The sequence below is a fragment of the Macaca nemestrina genome, chromosome 14 (genome assembly GCF_043159975.1).
Source record: "Macaca nemestrina isolate mMacNem1 chromosome 14, mMacNem.hap1, whole genome shotgun sequence".
Lineage (NCBI taxonomy): Eukaryota > Metazoa > Chordata > Mammalia > Primates > Cercopithecidae > Macaca > Macaca nemestrina.
Genome location: NC_092138.1, coordinates 6,642,036 through 6,661,789, shown reverse-complemented (window position 1 = coordinate 6,661,789; position 19,754 = coordinate 6,642,036). Strand labels below are relative to the sequence as shown.

At 43.2% G+C, this 19,754-nt stretch overlaps 1 long non-coding RNA gene across 1 annotated transcript; it reads left to right on the top strand.

Annotated features, from left to right (window-relative positions):
• The first annotated feature begins 2,601 nt into the window (after nt 1-2,601).
• On the top strand, nt 2,602-18,612 carry LOC105498834 (uncharacterized). Its single transcript, XR_011613022.1, has 3 exons — nt 2,602-2,667; nt 18,161-18,292; nt 18,494-18,612. It is a non-coding gene; the product is annotated as an uncharacterized lncRNA (long non-coding RNA).
• Nucleotides 18,613-19,754: the final 1,142 nt, after the last annotated feature.

Below are 19,754 nucleotides of genomic sequence, written 5' to 3'. Positions count from 1 at the left end.
TTGTTCTTACTGCCTAATGTTTATATTTGAGAGAATTTTGTCTAAGATTTTCAATAAGCTTCTAGTGAGCAATTTGATTCTTTCTTATGTTCTTTTGCCCCTCTATTTTGCTTTGACAGTTCTTTCCTGTAAAACTTTTTTTTTTTTTTTTTTTTTTTTTTTGAGACGGAGTCTCCCTCTGTCACCCACGCTGGAGTGCAGTGGCAGGATCTCGGCTCACTGTAACCTCCGCCTCCTGGGTTCACATCATTCTCCTGCCTCAACCTCCCGAGTAGCTGGGATTACAGGCACCCGCCACCACACCCAGAAAATTTTTTTGTATTTTTAGTAGACACGGGCTTTTGCCGTTTTAGCCAGGATAGTCTCGAACTCCTGATGTCGTGATCCACCTGCCTCGGCCTCCCAAAGTGTTAGGATTACAGGCGTGAGCCACTGCGCCCGGCCTCTAAAACTTTCTAAAAGATCCTCCCACTCCAGTATATTCTAGCTAATGGGATCTCTATTACTTGGGGCTATGAATATAAAATTACAAAGAACAATAATAAATTACATAATAAAACAAATGATGTGTAATATATGCCATTTTAACAACATAAGCTTTCCATCTTGCCATTTAAAAAGTGATCTCACAGCATTTTAAGAAGTAGAAAACAAGCTTCCCCACTTTGAGGGTAACACAATCATAAAATTCCATTTTTGGCTGGTGTGTCGTTTTACAGTTAAATTAACATTAAGTAATTGATGCTAAAAGAACAAATGGGCCCACATCTCCATAAAGACAAAACAAAACCAGCCGGGTTCATCCATCACGGTGACTCCGGGCTGAGGCTCATTCTTGGGGACCCCCACTGCACAGACCCCTGCCAGCCCTTCAGCTCACAGGGATCTTTCTGGGAGCCCCAGAGGACCTGCAGCCCAGGGCCCCTTTGGCCCAGTAGCATCACACCCATGGCGCCAGGACCTGTCCTGCAGGGCACTGTGGCTCGGGGGCCACAGCAGCTCAAAGGTGCCGCAGCAGGAAGGGCTGGGGGAGGTGGGTGGGGAGGGGGAGCAACCTGCCCGAGGAGCTTCCTCGTCCCCCCCTCCCTCCCTCAGGACCCGCACCCACCTCACTCCACTGCAAGGAGGAGTCCCTATGCTCCCCAGAACCCCACACTACAGGGCTGAGACCCTCCTCGCACCTCCAAGTGCAAAGGGCCGGGGGGATTGCAGACAGCGGGGCTGTCACCCCAGGTGTGGCACCTCCAGTCTGCCACCTGGCACTCCTGTTCCCACACCCAGACACAGTCACGGCCCTAGTCTAAATGCCTGTTTTTTACTAAAGGATGCTTTGGGTTGCTTGATGACCCAGAGCCCGTTTCCCCAGGGGAAAAGTAGGAACAGTACCTCCTCCCTGTCAGGATTTTGGGGAGGCTGAGGTCGGATTATGTAATTCTAGAATGTCCTGTGTTTATCTCCGCAAATTCATCCCGTGTTTACTGCACAGTTCCCGGCTCATAACTGCCCTAGCTCTTGCAGTAGTGTTAGAGCACTTAAGGCCTCAAAAGCAAGCCTCAGCAAACAGAATCTCTCTCTCTCTGACCTCCTGCTCTCCTTTCACCGACTAGGCCTCTAATCTTTGCCTGCCTTTCCAGAAAGAAATTCTCTACCCTACCTTGTCTGACTGTGGCTCACACAGCCCCCATTTCAGAAGGGTCCTGCCTCCTACCCTAGGGGAAAGAGTGCCACAGAGAGAGGCCAAGAAGAATCTGAACACACAGGCCTTGCCCGGGGTTCCCTCCCAGTCTGTCATTATTAGACCATGGTCTTGTTTCCAATCACATTTCCACACAGTTGTCAATCATGCCTCTTATTAAGCCGCTGAGTTTATGGTAATCTGTCAATAGTAATTTGTAGGTAGTTAGTTTTAGACCTTAGAAAAATCAGGAGTAAAGGTTACTTTGTACTACAAATTAGACAACTTAGATGAAAGCCACAAATGACCAAAACTGACTCAAAGAGAGAGAGTAAACTTGAATAACCTATAAAAGTAAAAAATGGAGTCAGTAATTGTGACATTATGCTATATATATGTTGGTTTTCATCCACATTTCACTCCTGGCTCATGACTCTCATAACCCTTATTATAATGTTGGGGTGCTTTAGGCCTCACAAAACAGTCCCTTGACCTTCGCCTACCCTCCTTCCACCTGCTGCTTTTTCTCTCCCAGGCAGGATTCTTCTCCCACTTGTCTGTCATGGAGTTGGCCATAAAGAAATTCTTTAACCTCCCTTTCCAATTGTGGGTCATAAGACCGCCATTTTGGAGAAGTCCTAGCTGATACCCTGGGGGAAGGACGGTTGCTCAGAAAGGCCAAGAAGGATCTGAACACGCAGGCCTTGTGGGGTTTCCTGCTTAGTCTATCAGTATTAGATCATAGGCTTTTTGTCCAATCACATTTCTCCATGGTTGTCAATCATGCCTATCCGATAAAGTCCCCATAAAAAGGCTCAAGAGAACAGGATTTGGAAGCTTCTGGAGAGCTGAACATATGGAGGCCCCCAGAGGGTGGCACACCCGGGGAGGGCATGGAAGCTCTGCCCCTCACCCTCCGCATCCCCCATACCTCGCCCCATGCATCTCTTCATCTATATCCTTTGTAATATCCTTTACAGCAAACCAGTAGAGTAAGTGTTTTCCTGAATTCTGTGAGCTACTCAAGCAAGTTAATCAAACCCAAAGAGGGGGTTGTGGGACCCTCACCTTGAAGCTGGTCAGTCAGTTCTGGAGACGGGACTGGGGACCGGCATCTGAAGGAGGTGCAGTCCTGCAGGAATGAGCCTTGTGGGATCTGACGCTCTCTCCAGGTAGACAGTGTCAGAACTGAATTGGAGGATACCTAACTGCTGTCCCTTGTAGAATCTGTTGCTTTCTTGGTGTGTGGGGGGAAAAAAATCCCCACACATTTGGTCACGGAAGTCTTCTGAGTTGATTATTGTTGAGTGATATAATTTTAAAACAAAAACAAAAAAACCCTTTGAGTGTGTTTTTTCCCACTCTCAGAACTTGTAAGAGTCATCCTGGCCGGGCATGGTGGTTCACGCCTATAATCCCAGCACTTTGGGAGGCTGAGGCGGGCAAATCACTTGAGGCCAGGAGTTCGAGACCAGCCTGGCCAACATGGCAAATCTCCGTCTCTACTAAAAATACAAAAATTAACCGAGAGTGGTAGTGAGCGCCTGTAGTCCCAGCTACTTGGGAGGCTGAGGCAGGAGAATCGCTTGAACCCAGGAGGCAGAGGCTGCAGTGAGCCAAGATTGCGCCATTGTACTCCAGCCTGGTGACAGAGCAAGACTCCGTCTGAAAAAGAAAAAAAGGAGTAATCCTGACTTAGAATTCTGAGTTTGTACAAGGAAGGAAAGGAAGGACAACATTTAGCTCAGAGGCTCCAATTTTCTTAGACTCCAGACTTGTGTTTAAAGCTCTGAGGGTTATTCCTCTAAGTATTACTTAATTGATTGTTTCAGCAATAGAGGCTCAGAGAAGTTAAGAGTTTTCTCTAGGGTCATACACTGGGTCAAAAAGAGAAAGAACCAACATGATGTTAGCAAGAGCTGTACACACTCCTATTGTCAAGTTGGAGAATCTTAGAATCACTAAAAAGAAAAAAAAAACCATTGAGAATCAATCACTACAGACTTACCTCAGCCAAAAAAGGGGGAGAAAAATAAAACAGACTTGTCTGGGCATTGCTGTTTTAAAATTCCCTTCCTTCTTTGCTGTGGAAGTGCCAATAAACAAGGAGGGTGATGCCAGAGAGGGGTGGCAGACGAGCCAGTAGCAGGCAATGCACACCCAAAATAGAACATTGTTGAATAATTGCCCATGGACAGTGGGAGTTAAGTCTGATTTTCTCACTAGGGAAGAAATTAAATAAGTCAGTTATTTTTCTTATTTTTCACCAGCTTTATTGAGGTATAATTGAATAATGAAAATTGTGCATGTTCAAGATGTACAATGTGATGATTTGGTAAATGTACGCACTGTGAAATGATTACCACAAACAAGCTAATCAGCACACCCATCTCCTCACATAGTTGCCTTTTTGTGAGTGGTTAGAACCTTTGAGATTGATACTCTTAGCACATTTCAAGTATACAGCATAGTATCATTAACTATAGTCACCATGCTCTACCTTAGGTCTCCAGAACTTACTCATTTTATAACAGTAAGTGTGTACTCTTTGACCAACATCTCCCCATTCCCTGTCACACATGTCACACCCCATCCCTGTTAAACATAGCACTACCTACTCTCTACTTCTATGAGTTCAACTTATTAAGATTCCACATATAGGCAAGATCCTGTGGTATTTGTCTTTCTGCATCTGGCTTATTTCACTTATCATATCCTATAGATTCATCTATGTTGTCATAAATGGCAGTACCTCCTAATTTGTTTATTTTGAGATAGGGTCTCACTCTGTCCCCCAGGCTAAAATACAGTGGCAGGATCGCGGCTCACTGTAGTCTTAACCTCCCTGGGCTCAGGCAATCCTCCCACCTCAGCCTCCTGAGTAGCTGGGATTACAGGTGCACACAAACACACGGCTAATTTTTGTATTTTTGTAGAGATAGGGTTTCACCATGCTCCCCACGTTGGTCTAGAACTCCTGATCTCAAGCAATCCACCCGCTTAGAACTCCCAAAATGCTGGGATTATAGGCATGAGCCACCATACCCAGCTAGTTCCTTATTTTTATGGCCAAATAACATGCCCTTGTGTATATATACTACATGTTTTTAATCCATTTATCCATCACACTTAGGTGGTTCATAATGCTGCAATGAATATGGAAGTGTAGCTCCCTCTTTGAGGTACTTTCAATTCCTTTGGATATGTACCCAGAAGTAGGGGTCCTGGATCATATGATAGTTCTATTTTTAATTGTTGAGGGACCTCCATATTCTTTTCCAAAATGGCTATACCGATTTATATTCCCACCAACAGTGTACAAGGGCACCCTATTCTCTACACCCTCACAAACACTTGTTATCATTTGACTCTTTGAAAAAAACTTATCAATTTGACTTTTGGAAAAAACCAAGACTTGTTATCAACATGTTATCAATATTATCATGTTGTTGATATCATCTTATCAACTTGTTATCATGTTGACAACAAGTCTAACGGATATGAGCTGGTACTCATTATGGTTTTGATTTACATTTCACTGATGGTTAGTGAGTCTTAGTATCTTTTCACATACCTGTTGGCCATTGTATGGTTGTTTTGGAGAAATGTCTGTTAGACCCTTTGTCCATCTTTCAATTACATTGCTTTGTTCCTTGCTTTGCTATTGAGATGTGTGAGGTCCCTATATGTTCTGAATATTAACCCCTTAACAGATATATGGTTTGCAAATATTTTTTCCCATTCTGTAGGTTGTCTTTTCATTTTATTGTTTCCTTTGCTGTGCAGAAGCTTTTTAGTGTAATCTAGTCCCACTTATTTATTATTTTGTTGTCTAAGATTTTGGTGTCATATTCAAATAATCATTGACAACACCAATGTCAAGAAGATTGTTTCTGTGTTTTCTTCTAGGAGTGTTAAGGTTCTGGGTTTTACACTTGAATCATTTTCAGTTAATATTTGTGTGTGATGTAAGATAAGGGTTCATGTGGTTATCCATTTTCTCAACACCATTCATTAAAGAGACTGTCCTTTCTCCCATTGTGTATTCTTGGCATTATTGTCAAAGATTAGTTGACCATATATACTGGAGTTTATTTGTGGGATCTGTATTCTGTTCCATTTGTCTATGTGTCTGTTTTTAAGCCAGTATTGTACTGTTTTGATTACTATAGCTTCATAATATAGTTTCAAATAAGGAAATTTGGTGCCTCCAGCTTTGTTATTCTTACTCAAGACTTCTTTGGCTATTTGGAGTCTTTTGTGGTTCCATATGAATTTTTTCTATATCTGTGAAAAATACCATTGGAACTTTGATAGTGATTGCATTTAATTCACATATCACTATGGATATTTGAACAGTATTAATCACTCCAACCCATGAACATGGCATATGTTTTGTCTTCAAAATTTCTTTCATCATTGTCTTATAGTTTTCAGTGTACAGATCTCTTACCTACTTGATTAAACTTATTCTTACATATTTTGGATTTTTTATGAAATTGTAAATGGGATTATTTTCTTAATTTCTTTTTGGATAGTTGGTTGGTTGTGTATAGAAATGCAACAGATTTCTGTATGTTAATTTTGTATCCTACAATTTTACTGAATTAATTAGTTCTAGCCATTTTCTGGTGGGGTCTTTAGGGTTTTCCATATATAAGATCACGTCATCTACAAACACAGACAGTGAACCTCTTCCTTTCTGATTTGGGTGCCTTTTATTTCCTTTTCCTAGTTCTGGCTAAGACTTCCAGAACTGTGTTAAATAGTAATGAAAATTATCCTTTCTTGTTCCTAACCTGAGAGTAAAAACTTTCAACTTTTCATTATTGAACATGATGTTAGTTATGAGCTTATGGCATATGGCTTTTATTGTGTTGAGGCACATTTCTTCCACCTCATTTTTGAGAGTTTTTTAAAATCATGAAATGATGTTGAATTTTGTTGAACATCTTTTCTGCATCCATTAAGATGATCATATGGTTTTTGTCCTTCATCCTCTTAATGTAGTGTATCACATTTGTTGATTTGCATATGTTGAACTATCCTTATATCCCAGGGAAAAATTCCACTTGATCATTGTGTATAATCCTTTTTTTTTTTTTTTTTTTTTTTTTTTTTGAGACAGAGTCTCACTCTGTCCAGGCTGAGTGCAGTGGTGTGATCTCGGCTCACTGCAACCTCTGCCTCCAGGATTCAAGCAATTCTTTGCCTCAGCCTCCCAAGTAGCTGGGTCCATAGGCGCCCACCACTACACCTGGCTAATTTTTGTATTTTTAGTAAAGATGGGGTTTCACCATCTTGGCCAGACTAGTCTGAACTCCTGACCTCGTGATCCACCCACCTCTGCTGGGATTACAGATGTGAGCCACCACGCTCAGTTTGTATGATCATTTTAATGTGCTTTGAAAGTGGTTTGTTAGCATTTTCTTGAAGATTTAAAAAATCTACACTTATCAAAAATAGTGACCTGTAATTATCTTTTCTTGTAATGTCCTTATCTGGCTTTGGTATGAGGATAAAGCTGGCAATGTAAAATCAGTTTAGAAGTGTTCTTACCTCTTCAATTTTTGGAAGAGTTTGAGAAGAATTGGCAACAATGCTTCTTTAAATGTTTGGTAGAATTCATCTGTGAAACCATTTGGTCTTAGGCTTTGCTTTTCTTTTCTTTTTTCCTTTTTTTTTTTTTCCTTTTTTTTTTTTGTTTTTTTTGTTTTTTTGAGATGGAGTCTCACTCTGTTACCCAGGCTGGAGTCCTGTGGTGCAATCTCGGCTCACTGCAAGCTCCACCTCCCGGGTTCATGCCATTCTCCTGCCTCAGCCTCCTGAGTAGCTGGGACTGCAGACACCCGTCAACACGCCAGGCTAATTTTTTTTTGTATTTTTAGTAGAGACGGGGTTTCAGCATGTTAGCCAGGATGGTCTCAATCTCCTGAACTCGTGATCTGCCCACCTTAGCCTCCCAAAATGCTGGGATTATAGGCATGAGCCACTGCGCCCAGCCAGTCCTAGGCTTTTCTTTAATGTGAAACATTTTATTACTTCATTAATTAAATTTAGTAATAAAATTCTTGTTACTCATTATTGATCTGTTCAGATTTTCTACTGCTGTATGCTTCAGCCTTAGTAGGTTGTTTGTGCCTAGAAATTTATCAATTTCTTATTTGATTTGTTGGTATATACATATTCATTATAATCTCTTATGATCCTTTATATTTCTGTGGTATCAGTTGTAGTGTCTCCTCTTTTACTTATAATTTAATTTATTTCAGTCCTCTTTTTTTCTTGGTGAGTTTAATGACTGTTTGTTTATTTGTTTGTTTGTTTGTTTATTTGAGATGGAGTTTCACTCTGTCACCCAGGCTGGAGGGAAGTGGCACAATGTCAGCTCACTGCAACCTCTGTCTCCTGGGTTCAAGCGATTCTCCCACCTCAGCCTCCAAGGAGCTGGAATTACAGTCATGAGCCACCACACCTGGCTAATTTTGTATTTTTAGTGGAGACAGGGTTTCACCATGTTGGCCAGGCTGGTCTTGAACTCCTGACCTCAAGTGATCCACCCACCTCAGCCTTCCAAACATTTTATTTTTAAACATGAATCCAGATGTCCGTATTCCTCCCAAGATTTGAGAAACCTTCAGCCATTATTTCTTTAAATAGGCTTTAATTTCCTTTCTTTCCTCCACCTAGAAGTCCTCAAATGAATATATTCATTTGTTTGATGGTGTCTTATAGGCATTGTATACTTTCTTCATTCTTTTTCATTATTTTTTTCTTTCTATTCCTCTAACTGGCTAATTTCAAATGACCTGTCTTTGAGTTCACTGACTCTTCTGCATAATAAAATCTGCTGCTGAAGCTCTCTATTGAATTTCTTAGTTCTGCCATTGTATTCTTCAGCTCCAGAATTTGATTCTTTTTTCTCCATTAATCTTATTTTATTCATGCATTGTTTTTCTGATTTTGTTTAGCTGTCTGTGTCCTCTTATATCTCATCAAGCTTCTTTAAAATGAGTGTAGTTGTCCCTCAGTATCCATGGGAGACTGGTTCCAGGACCTCCCATGGATATGAAAATCTGTGAGTGCTGAAGTCTCTGATATAAAATGGCATAGTATTTGTATATAATCTATGTACATCCTCCTGTATACTTTAAATCATCTTAGATTACTTATAATACCTAACACAGTGTAATTTTATGCAAATAGTTGTTATACTGTATTGTTTAGGGAATAATGACAACAAAAAGCCTATCTGTGTGCAGTTAGAGACACAAAAATCGATCCATGGTTGATTGAATCCATGGATGCAGAACCCACAGGTACAGAGGCCTGACTTCATTTTGAGTTCTTCATCAAGCAATTTGTAGACCTCCATTTCTTTGGGGTCTGCTACTGGAGCTTTATTAGTTTCCTTTGGTAGTGTCATGTCTGCCTGACTCTTTGTGCTCCACGTAGCCTTGCATTGGTGTTTGCACATTTGAAGGAGCAAACCCTTCTTCTAGTCTTTACAGGCTGGTTTTGCAGGCAAAGACCTTCTGCTGCTATCCAGACCAATGGGATTGTTTCTGGGATCACAGTTGAGTGGCTTTGGGGCCAGGTTATGTGGCTGTTCCTGGGTCTGCATGGGGTCCATCATTGGTAGGCCTGTTACCAGACATTCAGGTGGGTGATAATTCAACCTAGTCCCTGGGCAGATGGAACTGCCTCTAGAACATTGGGCAGTAGGTCTGGCACTAAGACAATAATCCACTTCAGAGTGCTCAGTTGGGTCTGCAAACAGTGGGCCTGTTACCATGTGTGTGGATGAGTGTGGCCTCTGCCAGATCCCTGAGAGGTCTCCTATTGGGTCACTGGGAAAGTCCCTGGGTGGGGAGGACTGACTCTGGGCTATGGCTAAGTGGGGCTAGAACTAAGTCACAAGTCTGCTTCAGAGTCTACAGCAGAAACTGAGGTCTGCAAGTCTGCCTCCAGGGGTATGGACATGTATGTCCCTCTTGCTGGGTTCCTTGGTGGTCAGGACTGCCCCTAAATCATGGCTTAGCAGAATTGGGGCTGGGTCACAGGGTCACTTCATTATCTCCAGTTGGACTGAGGTCCAGGGTCCCAGTTGGGTATATCTCCATCTGATGCCCTCGGTGAGCAGAACCACTCTCAAGTCATGGTTGAAAGGGGCTGGAGCTTGTTTCAGCACTATTTCAGGACTGGCGGTCAAACTTCAGTCATTGGATATGTTGCATGAGGCATGGGTGAGCATGGGCCTTTGGTGGATCATGTTGGTGGCAGGACCAAGGCCAAATGGGGCTGTAGCTGAGTCCACAGGGGAATGGGCTGTTTCCAGGTCTGTAGCGGGGACCACAGTCAGTGAGCCTGGCCACCTGGGACTGCTACAGTCAGTGAACCTGCTTTCTCAAAATGGCCTTCCTTGGTCATGGCCTCCACCAGGGTTTTGGAACCTCCTACCTGGATCCCAGAGCTCGCACACAGGCATTTTGTCTGTGGATGGCTGTAAAATTGTTGTTGCTGTGGGGGATACAAGAAGGGGAACTCCTATTCCACCATCTTGCTAAAGTTACCAGGAAATCAGTTCTTTATCACTTTTAATGTCAGAAAATAATGAAAAAAAAAATCAGTTTACTATTCATTTAACAAGTTACTAGCAGAGGTAGAACACTCAGAAAGGAAAAGGTTGAAGACGAGGCCTGAGTGAGGACATCAGAGGGAAGAAAGAACAGGAGTGGATTGCAGAGGAGAAAAGAATTAAGAATTGAGGAAGCTCTGAGGGCTCTGAAAGCCAGTGTCACAGCAGTGTGAACAGGACGATGGGGGTTGGGGCTCTTTCCTGTTTGTGAATGTAAATTGTACTTGCTCTTTTTATTGATTTTAAATAACAGTAGTAGTTAAGCTCCAACTTTTCCTTAGAATGCAGCTTTAGCAACCTCCCATAATTGTATTCTTCTTTCATTAATTTCTAGATACCTTGACATTTGATTTTGATTTTTTCTTTGATCCAGGGTTTACCTAGAAAAGTGTTCAAGTAGTTATTTTTTTGAGGTGAAGTCTTGCTCTGTTGCCCATGCCAGAGAACAGTGGTGCAATCTCGTCTCACTGCAACTTCCACCTCCCAGGTTCAAGGAATTCTCCTGCTTCACTCTCCCTGCCACCACACGTGGCTAATTTTTGTATATTTAGGAGAGACAGGGTTTTGCCATGTTGACCAGGCTGATCTTGAACTCCTGGCCTCAGGTGATCCACCCATCTCAACCTCCCAAAGTGCTGGGATTACAGGCGTGAGCCACTGCACTTGGCTGGAAGTAGTTATTTTTCTAGTCATATTAAGATTTACGGGCCAGGCGTGGTGGCTCACGCCTGTAATCCCAACCCTTTGGGAGGCCAAGGTCGGGGGATCACCTGAGGCCAGGAGTTCAAGACCAGCCTGGCCAACATGGTGAAACCCTGTCTCTACTAAAAATACAAAAAAAAATAGCCAGGGGTGGTGGTGCGTGCCTGTAATCCCAGCTACTGGAGAGACTGAGGCATGAGAATTCCTTGAACCTGGGAGGCAGAGGTTACAGTGAGCCGACATGCCACTGCACTCCAGCCTGGGTGACAGGGCAAGACCTGTCTCAACAACAACAAAACGATTTATGGAATTATGATCAGCAAAAACAGTTTGTAAAACTTCTACTTTGGGGATTTTAATAAGACTTATTTCGTTGTTAAGTACATGATTGATTACTAAAAATGTGCTATAAGAAAAACTTGATACTATGTGTATGAACCAAGGTTATCAGTCTGCCTAATTAGACCAAGCTGAGGGATTGTGTCCTTCAGAATGAAATGTTTGCAGATATTTTTTCTGACTTGCTCTTTCAATTTCTGAAAGGTGCATTTAATATTCCCACGGTGGCTATTCATCCTGGGAGCTGCTGCTCTAGACGCCTATCTGCCAAGTTTGGTGTGGACCAGTTGTGGCTTGACTTTTCATGGCCTTTTATCAAAACATGGACCCCTTCATTATCTCTTTGAATATTTCTGACCTTAATATTTCTGATTAACTAACAGTGACCCGCCTTTTTTTTTTTTTTTTTTTTTTTTTGTATTTTTAATCAATCTTTTTGGCCTCAGGCAAGTGACAAAAATTCTTCCCTGGCCAAACTCTAAACAGCCTCTTTTGAGCCCCTTCTCAACCAGGCCCCAACAAACTCTAACATAGTTTCTAATAGCTCACACTATATCCCTAGCCCCCATAATGTGCCTGCCTAGGAAAACTCAAGGCTGCCAAAAGAATTTAGTTTACTCCAGCCAACGCCTGAAGGTAGGGCCCTCAAGCAGGGTCTCCCAGCCTCTGCGGGCGGACAGGAGTCTAATCTTGATACGTGTCAGTTAGTTAGCAAATCCATGGGTTTCACATGGACCAAAGCCACCTTCCCAACTCTGTACTTTTTCACTTCCCTGGCTCCACTGAGCCCCCACTCACACACTCCCTAGTCCCTCATCCTCCCTTTAAAATGCCTGGTCACTTCTGTTCAGATTGATGAGTTCATGATGGACTTTCTCCTATTGCCAATAGTTACTGATTAAGGCCAGGTGCGGTGGCTCATGCCTGTAATCCCAGCACTTTGGGAGGCGGAGGCAGGTGGATCACCTGAGGTCGGGTATTTGAGACCAGCCTGGCCAACACGGTGAAACCCCGCCTCTACTAAAAAGTCAAAAATTAACTGGGTGTGGTGGCGTACACCTGTAATCCCAGCTACTTAGGAACTAGGCTGAGGCAGGAGAATCCCTTGAACCCAGGAGGCGGAGGTTGCAGTGAGCCAGGATTGTGTTACTGCATTCCAGCCTGGCCTGGGCGACAGAGTAAGACTCTGTCTCAAAAAAAAAAAAGTTACTGATTGAAATCCGTCCTCACCACTGTAGTGTCTGGCTTTGGTGGATGGTCACCTGGCATTTGGCAGTGGAACTCTCTGAAGGATTAACTTCTGACAGAGCACCGGCACCCAACATGCACCCCATTTCATCCCACATCAGTACTGGTGTCCTACTTTTTAATCCAAATGAAAACGAATGCAGAGATTTTTACTTGGTGCAAGAGAAGTCGCCTTCAGAAGTTCAATAATTTAATTTCATGGTAGGAGGAAAGTGCAGGAAAAGTGTTTTACTTTTCTTCTGCACATGTGAATTCATGCACACGGTCACCAAGACCAGTGACCTTGTGTGAGGGCTTTATTACTTGGCTGCGCTTGAAGCCGAGTTAGGGGGAGAAAGGAGGGGCTTCCGGTGAAACACGAAACTTTGTTCCCCTGGCTTCCATCTGTGGAGGTAGATTGTGAGAAGAAAATCACCTTGAGTTCGAGAAAAGCAAAACAGTATCAAAAACCAAAACAAAACAAAGATAAATAAAGGTAAGACACAGAGAACGAGAAAAGCAGATAGGATCACACTGGCACCACACAAAGATGGTAACTGCAACCACTGATCCCACACTCGGCTAAGCCAGGTAAGGTGGCAGGTTAATGTTTTGTGCACAAGAATGTTCACCGTGACATTATAAGAGCAACAGTTTAGAAACAGCCTAAATGCTAAAAAATTTAGAGGTGGAGAATTTTATTTACCAGAAATCCTCAATGAGGATTTTTAGAAAGAAAATCAGTCAGTGAACAAGTAATTGCACTCCTTGGGATAGAAGAGAAGTGTGTGTGCATGTGTCTGTGTGTGTGTGGTGTGTGGTGTGTGGGTAGTGTGTGTCAAGTTTGTATGTTTGGTGTGTGTGTGGTGTGCGGTTTGCGTGTGTGTGGTATATGTGCTGTGTATGTGCATTTGTGTATGTGATGTTTGGTGTGTGTGGTATGCACGTATATATGTCTGTTTGTGTGATGTGTTTTTGTGTGAGGTGCATGTGCTGTGTATGTGTTTGTGTGTGGTGTGTGTGTGAGGTGTGTGTTTGGTGTTTGTGGAGTGTATGTATGTGGTATGTGTGTGGAGTGTATATGTATGGTGTGTGTGATGTGTGGTATGTGAGGTGTGTGTGTGGTGCATGTTTGTGGTGTGTGGTGTGTGATGTGTGCACTGTATGTATGTGGTATGTGAGCTGTGTGTGTGGTGTTTGTGGTATGTGTGAGCTGTGTGGTGTATGTGTGAATGGCGTGTGAGGTGTGTGTGATGTGTGGTGTTTGTGGAGTGTTTGTGTGTGTGCACACGATATGTGTGCCGTATGTGTGGTGTGTATGTGTGTGTAATTTGTGTGCGAGGTGTGCAAGGTGTGTGTGGTATCTGTGATGTGTGTGGTGTGATATGTGGTATGTGTGATATGTGAGAGGTGTGTATGGTGTGTGTGAGATGTGTGGTGTGTATATGTTGTGTATGTGTCTATGGTATATGAGGTGTGTGTGTGTAATATATGTGTGTGTGGTGTGGGTTGGTGATGTGTGGTGTGTATGTATGTAGTTTGTATGTGGTGTGTGCAAGATGTGTGTGGTGTGTGTATAAGTGTGTATGTGAATGTGTATATGGTGTGAATGTGCGTGGTGTTTGTGGAATATGTGTCTGTATGTGGTGTATGTATGAGCCTGTGTGGTGCTGGTGTATGTATGTGTGGTGTGTGTGTATAAGTGTGTGTGGTATGTGTGGGGTGTGTGTGGTGTATGTGTATGGGAGTGTGTGGTATGTGGGGTGTGTGGGTGTGTGTGGTGTGTGTATATGAGTGTGTGTGGTGTGTGTGGAATGTGTGGTGTATGTGTGGTGTGTGTGTATGAGTGTGGTGTGTAGTATGTGTGGTGTGTGGAATGTGTGTGCTGTGGGTGTGTGGTGTATGTGTATGTGTGGTGTGTGGAATATGTGTGGGGTGTGTGGTGTATGTGTATGTGTGGTGTGTATGTGGATGGGTATGTGTGGAACGTGTGGGGTGTGTGTGGTGTATGTGTATGGGTGTGTGTGGTATGTGGGGGGTGTGTGTGGGTGTGTGTGGTGTGTGTATATGAGTGTGTGTGATGTGTGTGGAATGTGTGGTGTATGTGTGGTGTGTGTGTATGAGTGTGTGTGGTGTGTAGTATGTGTGGTGTGTGGAATGTGTGTGGTGTGGGTGTGTGTGGTGTATGTGTATGTGTGATGTGTGTGGTGTGTGGAATATGCGTGGGGTGTGTGGTGTATGTGTATGTGTGGTGTGTATGTGGATGGGTATGTGTGGGGTATGTATGGTGTATGTGTATGGGTGTGTGTGGTATGTGGGGTGTAGGTGTGGGTGTGTGGGTGTGTGTGGTGTGTGTATATGAGTGTGTGTGGTGTGTGTGGAATGTGTGTATGTGTGGTGTGTGTGTATGAGTGTGTGTGGTGTGTAGTATGTGTGGTGTGTGGAATGTGTGTGGGGGGTGTGTGTGTGGTGTATGTGTATGGGTGTGTGTGGTATGTGTGGTGTGTGTGAAATTGTGTGTGTGGTATATGTGTATGAGTATCTGTGTATGCGTATGTGTGTAGGGACAATTATTTATGGAGCACCTACCCTGTTCACCAGCAGTGAAGAGAAGAGAGGGGGAACGCTGCCCTGGGGACCTCACCTCCCATGATGCCACCTTCACAGGAGGGGACCAACTGCCTCCATTTGTGGCTTTCACTCTGAAGCTGCCTCAACATGCATGTTTCTCCACAGATTGATGTTTACACCCCCCACTGTAAACTGCTCTCCTGCCCTTTTTTCTGGCTGTGAACTAAAATTATTTTTAGGGAAAAGAGAGAGAGAAGGATCTGGATGAACAATTAATTAGAATTCATTTTCTAGTGGCATTTCTCCTGGTTCCTTCATTGCTGCTTGAAGGATAATTAAGGGTTCCGGTGTGGCTAATCATGTGGATTAAGAGTGGCTTCTTGTGTCCCATACAAATCCAAATGACTCACCACCAGTCATTTTCCCACTTTCTATGATCCTGAGATCCGAATCTCACTAACTTGAAAGTTACAGTTTTCAGGGATGCTTTTTTTTTTTTTTTTTAAATAATGAGAGTGACTTTCTCAGTTTTATGTTACACTCTTTTGTGCAAATAAGCTGCCTGTGCTGCTGTAGGCTGCACATTTTCGTTTCCAGTTAGAGGGTGAAGAAGCCATTACCGGCTTCAGGTGCAGACACCTTTTTAGATGATTCTTAGTTACAGTGATTTTCAGAGGCACAGTTGATGACTAGTGGAAAAGTCTTCCGAGCAGACTCTTTAAACCACCCACTCAGGCCAAGGAATGCCCCTCACCAGCTGCGTTTTCCTCAGGGAACTGAGCTTCCCAACCCTGTAGAATGTACTTCTCTGCATGTGTCTGTTTGGTTCTGTGCCCCATCTCTGTGCCCAGAATAGCACCAGGCCCCCAGCAGACTGAGAGCTCCATCTGTGGTCCAGGTTAATCTAATAATCTCACATCGGATCGGTTTGACGATCGGGATTTCTGTGGTCTGGTCTCTAATACCGCATGTTTGCATTTGGGATAGAGCATTTCACCCACAATTTAACCAAAAAATGCTGTTCCAAATAATCGTGTTGGCCACAGTATATTAAACACAGAGCTTTCCTAATACGCACTTGAGTTTTCTTGCACATGCGAGGAAGAGATTGGGTTTTTATATAGACTAGATTATTTCAGAAAAAAAAAAAAAAAATCCCGAAGGGATAATCAAGTTAGTACAATTTGTTAAAAGAGAATATTACATGTGCAATGAGTTTGCATATTTATAGAACCCACATAATAAAGCCAGCTTTTACCAGATCACTTTCCCTTGTAAACATGGTCAATTGTATCTTGTAGGAAAGAAATGTTAACAGTGATTTTAAGCTAATGAAGTTCACATTGAAAACTATTTTAGGTAACTAGAAGTTTACTCTTACTGCATAATAACTAAAACCTGAAGAAAATTTACCTAAAATTAGAAAAGAAAAGCGTTGCTCGCTCTCGCTCTTATGGGACCACTGGCCTTAGAGAGGGCGCCCCCAAAACACGTGAGTCTCCTCCTACCCCGTCCGGGGACCTGCGTGCCAGCAGAGAGCAGCTCTTACGTGTGAGTAAGTGTAGTGTGTATGTGTGTGGAATGTGGTGTGTGTGTGTAGTATGTGTATATGAGTGTGTATCTGTGTGTGTGGGGACAATTATTTACGGAGTGCCTCTCTGTGCTGGGGACCAGCAGTGAACACAACAGAGGGAGAAACCCTGCCTTACGGACCTCACCTCCCACCTTCGCAGGTGGGGACCGACTTCCCCCATCTGTGACTTTCAGGTGCCTCGACACACATATTTCTCTAGGGACTGGAATTTATGCTCTCCCCCCTACCTCCCTTCTTAAACTGAAGGACCTTTTTCTGGCTGTGAACTAAAATTACTTTTAGGGAAAAGAGAGAGAGAACCCTTGTAAACATGGTCAATTGTATTTTGTAGGAAAGAAACGTAACTTTTATGTTAAGCGAATGAAGTTCACGTGGAAAACTATTTTAGGTAACTAGAAGTTTACTCTTACTGCATAATTAAAACTTGAAGAAAATTTACTTGAAATTTAAAAAAATAATTTTTTGAAATAAAAAATAATTTTAAAAACATTAACTTCAATTTTGAAGTTAAATTAAAATTTAAATATTTTTAATCTTAAAATTAAAAATTCAGAGCCCGCGAGCACAGCAGACAGGCACCAGCTCCCAAGTGAGAACAGCAGCTTATCAACATTTACTCTAAAAAAAAAAAACACAACCAACCTTCGGAACAATTTGTGCTCCTGTTCAGCCGGAGACATCGTTCGTGCTTTCACGCGGGGCCGGCGCCGTGTCCTTTTTGGCGTGCACTTTGCAAAACAGAATGAGACTGTAGGCGGATAGAGAGAGACCTCGCGCGGCTCCGCACCGAACTGGGTAGGGCGAAGAGCCCGGGGTGGGCCGGAAGGCGCCTGCGGGGAGGCCTGGTGCGCTTCCGCAGCCGGGAGGAAGCAGAGCCGAAGCGCAGCGGATGAAGTGAGGGCCTGAGCTAAGGACCCGCGTCCTCCCGGGGGTTCCCGCAGGCAGGGGAGTGGTCCCAGAAGAAGACTGGTCATTCCAGGGCTCCTAACCTTTTCTGCACCTCGGACCCATTTGGACTTGGGTCTCTTCTCAGGGTATACTTTCATAACACAAAAAGTAAAACACTCAAACTTCAAAGATAACATCTAATATTAAAATTATCAAAATATTTTAAAAATAACATTGCGATGTGTTATCATACGTGTGCTTCTGTATTAACTCAATAACAAGATTTTGCAGCGGGCCCGATAATGTGTGTTATTGTCAAGCAGTGATGAGCGAAATAGAATTTCTAGTATCGGCCACAGCTGCAAAGTGACATGAAAATAACCAGTGTTTAGTGGCGACCAGCCACCCATAATAGCGATACGTCTCTGGGTTTTTTCCTGCGTGTATAAGAAGAGGAAATGCTACATCTCAATTCTAAATGAAATGTAGGTTAGTAATTTTTTTTTTTTTTTTGTCCCAACCGAAGTTCCCAGGCAGAACCGTGGGGGTCTTGGGCTCTGCAACTGAGGACTCTGCAACTTCCTTCAAGTGAAGGAAGAGCTCTGCCTCCAAAGAAAGACTGCAGCCGCTGGAAATCACAAGCTGCAGAGGAACACAGGTACCAGATGTCCTGGTGTGCCCGCGATGGAGGCGGCAGGCTTTTGCCCTTTATCTAATGCTGTGAGCACCGGCCTCATCAGCTGCCGCAGCTGCGCTCTGGCTGAGGCATCACGCAGCAAATACTCCTGTCTCAGGAAGATCTATTCTGGTTTCTTTGTTTTTTTGTTTGTTCTTTTTTTGATTGTTTGTTTGTTTACAGTATTTCCTGTTGAATAACCTGCCTCCAGAGACTAGGGATGGTGTTCCCCAGCTTGTTCACCGCTGAACCCAGCCTGTGCCCAAGAAGCATTTGTTGAATGGCCGTATGGACAAATAAATAAATGAAAGGATTTGGTAAGAATCCATAAACTATTCATAGAACTTTCTCTGTGACAGCAATCCTTTCATCTAAGTAATGTTTTCTTCAGATATTCTTAAAAGTACATGGCTCTCATGTCGCACCCACTGAGATAGCTATATATGCAGTACATAAGGCAGATAATAACCAGTGCTGGTGAGGATGTGAAGAAACTGGAGGCATCATTCATTGCTGGTGGGAAGGTGAAATGGTGCAGCCACTATGGAAAATAGTTTGGAAGTTTCTTTAAAAGATAACAAATGCTGGGTGTGGTGGCCCATGCCTGTAATCCCAGCACTTTGGGAGGCAAAGGTGGGAGAATTGCTTGAGCTTAGCAATTTGAGACCAGCCTGGGCAACATGGTGAAATCCCATCTCTACAAAAAAAAAAAAAAAAGAAAAAGAAAAAAAAATTAGCCGGGCATGGTGGCATGGGCCTGTAGTGTCAGCTTCTCAGGAGACTGAAGCAGGAGGATCCCTTGAGCACAGGAGGTCGAGGGTGCAGACAGCTGTGTTTGCAGCACTGCACTCCAGCCTGGGTGAGAAAGTGAGACCCTTTTTCAAAAACAAAAATCAACAATTTACTATATGACTCAGCGATTTCACTCCCAGGACTCTACCCAAGAGAAGTGAAAACGTATGTCCACACATGAATGTATGCAAATGTTCACAGGAACATTATTCACAATAGCCCCAAACTAGACAAATTCAAATGTCCATGGATGGATGAATGAATGAACAGCGTGGTATATCTATACAATTGAATACTATGCAGCAAAAAAGAAAAAAGGACTTTTTTTTTTTTGAGATGGAGTCTCGCTCTGTACACCATGGATGAAACTTGAAAACTTTCTGCTCAGTGAAAGAAGCCAGAAGCAAATACCACATATTCTATGGTGCCATTAACATGAAATGTCCAGAAAAGGCAAATCCATAGAGACAGGAAGCAGAACAGGTTGCCTGGGGTTGACAAGCATAAGGGATCCTTGTAGGATAATGGAAATGCTCTGAAATTAGACTGGGGAGAAGGCTGCACACTCTGCAAATAAACTAAAAATCACTGAATTGACACCTAGAATGAGTGAATTTTATGCAAATAAATTATTGAGAGGTGAAGCCAGCTG